Source organism: Pocillopora verrucosa, chromosome 5, assembly GCF_036669915.1.
Source record: "Pocillopora verrucosa isolate sample1 chromosome 5, ASM3666991v2, whole genome shotgun sequence".
Lineage (NCBI taxonomy): Eukaryota > Metazoa > Cnidaria > Anthozoa > Scleractinia > Pocilloporidae > Pocillopora > Pocillopora verrucosa.
Genome location: NC_089316.1, coordinates 23,578,632 through 23,586,026, shown reverse-complemented (window position 1 = coordinate 23,586,026; position 7,395 = coordinate 23,578,632).

The window sequence follows — 7,395 nt, the reverse complement described above, 5'->3', positions numbered from 1 at the left end:
AGAGTGGGCATGAACGGGACACTCAGACCAATGCGGGGTGCCTACCGTAGGAAAATATATACGGAAAAATAAAATCCAGTCGTAATGAGAAGAAAAACTAATTGTAGAACAATTTAATTGTTCAAAATGAGAAAGTTGAGAACGATGGCAGAAGCCAAAGATGAAAATGTCAGCGAAGCTCTTTCTATTGGAATTTAATCCCCTGAATATGCAAAATCTTTTGTCAGTGTGCTCACACATGGCGAGTAGAGAAATTCTTGTCAAGTTTCTACTACTTAACTTTTATTAGAAATGACTGATTGGAATGCTATTGAATGTTGCTCACTTTCTGAGCCAATAAGAAATAAAAAACAGAGGGCCGGTTATCAACACGAGGTGTAATCCAAACCACTGTTTTACGCAAGCAGTGGGCTTGAGGTATCATTTAAAAGAGGGTTAGCTTTCAGCCCTCTTGACGCTGTTCACAAAAACATATGTTCAGAAAAAAAAAATTCAGCTATATTCAAGATAGTTTAGAACGCTGTTTTGTTAAAACAACGGCTAAACTTTGTTTTATTAACCCGCCAGAGACTTTAATTATAACTTTGATATAATCTTATCCTCTCAGCTACAAAAGTGCAAGTAAGCACACAGCGAACAAAACAGTTTCGAGACCTAAATCTCTAAATACAGTATGAGTGCTTCACCCTCAGGTGTAATATGTTATTTTTAAAGAAATGAAAGTCCCTTTCTCAACCTTAAGTTATTGTCGAACAGCCGGGCTTTGATATTAGAGAACGTTATCCAGAGAATGACGTTTTTTCAGGCCTTTAGAGCACAGGGTTAATCATTCTCTCATCGTTTCACGCAGATAAACACAGCCCATATTATCCCGCCGATTCCAGGCACGAAAACTGAGGAAGCAGCTATAATATACACGATCATCCAGTCTGAAAGAAAACACAAAGGAATTATAGTGACGTGCGCTTAGTTTCCCTAACTGAAGACCTTGGATTATTTTAGCACCAAAGGCAAGCTAATGCAATTTATTTTGTATTAATTTTCTGTAAAATTGAGTTATAAGGTACAGATTTCAATTGCGATGCAAATTGAGCTGCTAACAGGTTTTTTGTGAAAAAAAGAGAAGATGGTACGAAATGAACGAAATCTCCATGATTACGGGTGAGGCAAAATCTCTGAGGTATCGGGATGCTATATATGCATTTTGGACCGACAACTTAAGGCTGGCGGGGAAGGGCAAAACAGACAAGGCGAGCTAACCTTTTTCCTTTCGACCGGACGATCTGCCGGTTTTTTAACGTGATATTAACTCAGTTCTTGCCGCAGGAACTTACTATACCATTGATGTTATCAGGTAACTGTTTAATCTGCCGAAGTTTACCAGCCCTCGGCTGCTATTTCCGTCAGGAAATAGTTATTATCGCTTGCTTAGCTTGCGTGTTATTTGATTAGATATATTTACGAGGTTTTACTCGGTTAGTTCATTTCAGGTGTAGATTCTACTGCGCCAACTTCTACTCGGGATTGGGCCATAGTTTCTCTCCACACTGCTACTCATCTATTCTATCAAGTCAAATTCAGTACGTGGGCAAACCATATAAGTAATCGATTCCTTGTTTTCCAGGCTAAGTTCTCAGGCTTTTTTTATTGTTATTCTTTTCAGTTAAGTCTTACTTAATCACTTATCAAATGGCCTATATCGTTACTAAATCGGTTAGTTAGTTTTTTTGTTTGTTTGTTTATTTTGTTTTGTTTGTTTGTTTGTTTGTTTTTTTTGTATTTTGTATGCTCTGAATCGCGCTTGATTAGGTCCATATCTCCAATATAAGGTTATTTCTCATAAAACTATCATCCGAGTTAATCGCCGTGAAGCTTATTAATCGATCAATAGAAGTGCCGATTTGTCACTTCCATGTTAAGGTCGTTATTGCAATGTTAGCGATAGTTCCTTCATTTGTATTATTTTATCTTCGATACGTTAGTTGCGTTAGCTTTTATTGTCGTCTTGTCGTCTTTCAGTTCGAGCCGGCATACGGCTGACATCATACGACTCACAACTAAGTTTACATCACACGATTCATTTTAACTGATTTTGTGTGGTACATTGGTCAATTAAACGGTGTTTATATCGTTGTCAAAAATTCTTGTCGAGTTCGTTTAACACTACTCACTATTCTACGCATGTGATTACTTGGATTTTGTGTGCCACATTCTATCCTCTTAATTTACAGGATCCTCTATTCATATAAGCTAACTTGACTTTTGCCCCTCCTGATGAGAGCTCAGCACTTGTCTGGCAAATCAATTTCCATTAAGTGAACAAGCGATATCACACGAGGGACGAGCGCAGCATCGACCAATGCATTTGCGCTACCTAAAAGCTGTGAAGTTCTTGGCCTTAGTTCCCGCCCAAGGTTTGATATCATTAGATATTCTGCTGTCCAACCTGCAGGTGGCAGATGTAGAGACCAGCTCTGTAGTTGCAGAATCTTCTGGTGAAGAAGCAACTGCGGATAAATCCCCGCAAGTAATTACCTTAGTTTCCAGTGCCTTTCCTGGCTCAATATAACAGCCTAAACAAAATTGACAACAGCAACATCGAGAAAAAAACAAAAGAAAGAGGCCGATTACAATCAGCCATCTTGGCCAAACAGGCTTCAATTGCTTGATGAAATATTCATTTCGTGGGCAATATATTTTTCAGGTAATTTTACCGACACGGGAATAGTAATCATTTATGTACGAGATATGTGCATCTTACCCACTCGGTTAGCCAGCCAAGGTTTTTACTGAAATTTTTCTTTTTTTTAAAGCTTTTAGAAAGGTCACTAGGTAGGTGTCATGGTACATTTAATAAACTCTTCATATTTTTTTTAGTATTAGATAAAAAGTCAGTATCTCATTATATATCATTCCCAAGGACAGTCACACTGACTTCCATTAAAAAAGTACAATCCTCTTGGAGAGGAAAACCGCAGGAAATCATCAATGAAACAACAGAAATATTTCCTGGATTATCAATCAATCCGTTTCATATTTTCTCAAGTGTTCTTGGTAGATGAATCTGAGGTCATATTTTCAATTTTTTACTTGTTTCTTCTCTAAATTAAGTAGGAGACAGCATGACCTGTTACAACAGGTGGAGATTATTGTCTCGTGATTCTCAGAAAAAGACTAAGAATCTAACTGTTTATTTAAAAAGAAATAACTATTAGGCTAAGAGAGAATAAAACGATATGTAAAGGGAAGTAAAACACTTTTTCAAAGATTAAGGTAGAAAACAGATAATTTAGTATTATCAACTGAGTTGATACTGTAAAGGGTTTCAAAGCTGCAGTTTCGAGCGTTAGTCCTTCGTCATCCTTGCTTAATTTCTGACTTACAGATTTTCTTTCCACGGATAAACTAACACCACCATGCTATCCGGAAATTCTAACTGACATAAAGTTATGTATAAAGTATTTAGGCATATTGCTGGTCTCAAGCGTAGACTCACTCTACCCACTCCCCCACTCCCCTCCCCCTCTAATGCCTGTCCCGTCAAAGTTTCCATGAGATAGACACTGTAAGAGATGATAAGAATAATGTAGGAGGTGTAGTTTGGGGGTATTTCAAGATATTATTTTCATTTGTATATGATACACAATGTTTTGACAGTCTGCGAAACAGCTTTTAACAGCACTGACAAGGATCACAGGAACACAATACCAGATTAACATTGTCTTAGACTAATTTTAATCGATGCCAAAAGGAAAAAAAAATATCTTCAGATCTATTGACATTGATAGAAATAAACGTGCTTGTGTGGCGAGTTAGCGGTAATCCTTGATTATTTTGAAACTTAAAATACCGTCACCAGCCAATTCTCTAGACAGCTGATGCTTAGCTGCACTGAAAAGGTCTTAATCAGAAAAAGCGAGTTTGCCAATAATTTAGATCCGATGAGCAGTGAGATAAGTAGTTAGAACAATCATCAAAACGTTTACTGGTAAAAGGTCAAAAACTTATTTTCTTTGTAACGATGCTGCGTTGTTTTGAAGTCAGAATTAATGAATCAGTTATTGCCATACGATACGAATGTTACCAATTACAACGAGCAGCTTCATTTCTTAAATGGATAGATGGTAATTTCTTCCATCCGTGCAGTTGAACACATGGGGTACTCAATAAAGCTTCCGTTGGGAAAAAACCCATTGACATAAAACTTCTAACTTTAAACACGATTCTTGAACTAGTTTTATTGAAAACGCATTTATCAACTTATGATAACTTGTGCCATAAGAAAATGTAAACTAATATAGCTATTTCAATAACAACTTATTGTAGTGAATATCCTGTTTTGCTGAAGCGAAAAATTACTCTGCACCTGGTAGAAAAAGCCTTTAGCTTCATTGGTCCTTTTATAAAGAAAAAAAACTAGTGGTGACTTATGTCAGTGAGAAGCGATCAAGTATTACCATGTGTCATATCACCTAATTCAAAAAGTTTTAATACATTACACAATCTGTCGCGTTGGCGTTCAAGTTCCTATTAGGTCAAGAGCTATATAACATACGCATACTGGCATCTGCTGAAGGCAACTTCTGTATTTCATAAGCTTGAAGAATTGGGCGATAAAAGGGCTTTAATGCGGTAAAATGTTCACAGCCCTGTTTTTACACTCTGCGCTGAGTAAGTACAACTGAAGTTCTAGTGGTTATTCTATAGAAATGTTAAGTAAATAGTGACTGGTTAGACTTGTTGTGACAAGATGTCAACGGAGAAATACACAAAGACCACGTAACATCTCTTTCACGAAAAAAAAAAAAAAAAATTAAGTTCGTCGAATAAAACTTATTCAGACGTTTTGCTTGAACAATCTTGCACAAAAAGAAATGGGTGTTGCATTCAGTTTATAAACACGCTACATTTAAAAAAATAATTGTGGTAAACAGAATTTTGGACAAAGATGTATTGAAATGATGCCGTTAGCGACAGTTCAAGTTTTGATGGGTCTATCATTTATTTCCCTTTTAATTAACTCGGCCTCAGTTGTAGAATGCTATTCTCTAAACGGACGCCAAAACCTTGCAGACAGTTAACTGATGAATTCCACCCCAGTTAGGAAAAGAGAAAATAAAACATAGCAGAGTATTCATGCTTTTCATCGATCCCATGACAAATATGGCATCACTCATCGATGTCAATAGTTTTGTTTTTCAAAGAACTCGCTGCGCATAGTTTTGAAATTATAAATCTACATCATGAAGAACAGATTGATTCAGTTTAACAGTTCCTCGTCGTTTCATTCATTGTCGCAAAATATACCTTTTTATCAATCCACTACTACGCCACTTCAGCCATATTTGGGCAAGGGAATATGCAAAATTTCTCACAGTATTGCATTGTACAACAGCGCCATGATACGGACGGAAAGCGGAAAAAACAAAACGGTTGCACACAACAAACCGAAATTGTTGCTGTTGTCGTTTCTTTTTTGTTCATTTTTTCAAGCAACAAGTCTCTGAGCACACCAGAATTTTTTCTGATGGTCATAAAGAACACTTTAATTGTTTTTCCACGGCACTCTCTTGACCTGGAATAACACCACACAACTTGCATAACTTCCCAATCGAATAAGGTGTATTTATTTACAGTTATCTATGCCGAGAAGGGACAATTTTGAACTTTTGGAATTTGAATTTAATGTCTAATCCATACGCTTGACCTCCCGATAATGAAAATGACTGAATTATTCTCAAATGTCAGTGGCAGTTAAGGAAATGCAGGGAAAATCAAGGCTATGAGAGACTAGTACTTGCTTTGCTCCAAGCATGTGAAGTCGTTGCTTAAAGCAATCAGAGCTCATCCCGTTTACTTCGAGGCACAGTTACAAACCGAGTCTAAGCCGGATGATTTTTTGGCATTTTCCACCGCAATTTCATATCATTTTTATATTAGTTTTGAACTTGAATTAGACAAAACTAAAGCAAAGAGATATAGATAACAGATTGAAGCTGTTGCTGCGTATTACTACCTTTGCTTCGTCGGTTTGCGATTCTTGCCTGGTACCCTGGCTCCAGCAGCTCGTTCTAAGTAATCTAGAAAAAACCAATTTTAGATCATTGACAAGATAGAGTCACCAGTATCGTTTCCGTTTCATTATATTTCTTGGGTGTGCGGCCGCGGACGCCTTAGATATTTTATGAGACTCCACGAAGTTGTAAAGGCCTCCCTTGTTGCCGATTCTTAATTATAAAGTTCCCTCCACCAACTGATGGAAAAGTGCATCGCGGTGGAATCAGCGAAACCTGAGGAACCATTATTTTGAAAAAAGAAAGCAGTTATAGTGAAATAAATACAATACCACGTTAACATCGCCTTAAGCTAATTTTAATAGATGCTAAAAGGAACAAAGTTCTCAGATCTATTGGCATTAACTCAAATAAACGCGCTTTTATGGTGAGTTAGCAATAATCCTTGGTTATTTTGGAAGCTAAGATACCGTCACCAGCCATTTTAATAAACAGTTGATGCTTAGCAGCAGTAAAAAGGTTTTATTCTGAGAATGCGTGTTTGACAAAAATTTTAACTGATAATAATGGAAATTGTAATTAGGAAATTAAAATACCACGGTTAGAATAATCATCAAAACGTTGATTGTTAAAGGTCAAAATTAATTTTCTTTGTAACGATGCTGCATTGTTTTGAAGTCAGAATTAATGACGGAATCGGTTATTATTAATCGCTTGGGAGAGGGGGAGAATAAGGTAAATTTTATCCTAATACCCCCCCCCCCCCCTTTACACCTTCCAGACCGGTCTCTAACATTGACCTACAAAGATCACTCTTGGTCTCTTTGAAAGGAAATTTTTCACACATTGGCTTCCATTGCGCACCTTTCTTTGAGCGCTCGAGCTTCTCTCCATATTATTTGCAATTATATTCTTCCAATTACTATATAGACAAATATCGATGTTATTGTGCTTCTCGCAGACTCAAAGAGATGCTGGATTCCCCTGCGTGTCGTTATAATACATGTAACATTGTGGTAAATATTACTCCCACTGATTCCGGTTCCCATGACATTAATTGACCAGAGGACTCCTACTTCTCCTCGTTTATTCCACGCACATGTATTACAGGATCAGTCCCACCGGTGAAGTTAGTAACATACCATGTAAACTTTACCAATTACAACGATCATCTCCATTTCTTTTATGGATAGATGGTAATTTCTTCCATCTGTGCAGCTGAGCAAATGAGATACACGATAAAACTTTCGGTGGGCAAAATACTGATCTACAAAAGCAAACTAACTTAAAATATGATTCCTGCTCTAGTTTTCTTAAAAACGTATTTCATTAGTTTATTCTTTCTAGGTTATGAGAAAATGTAAACTAATACAGCTATTTT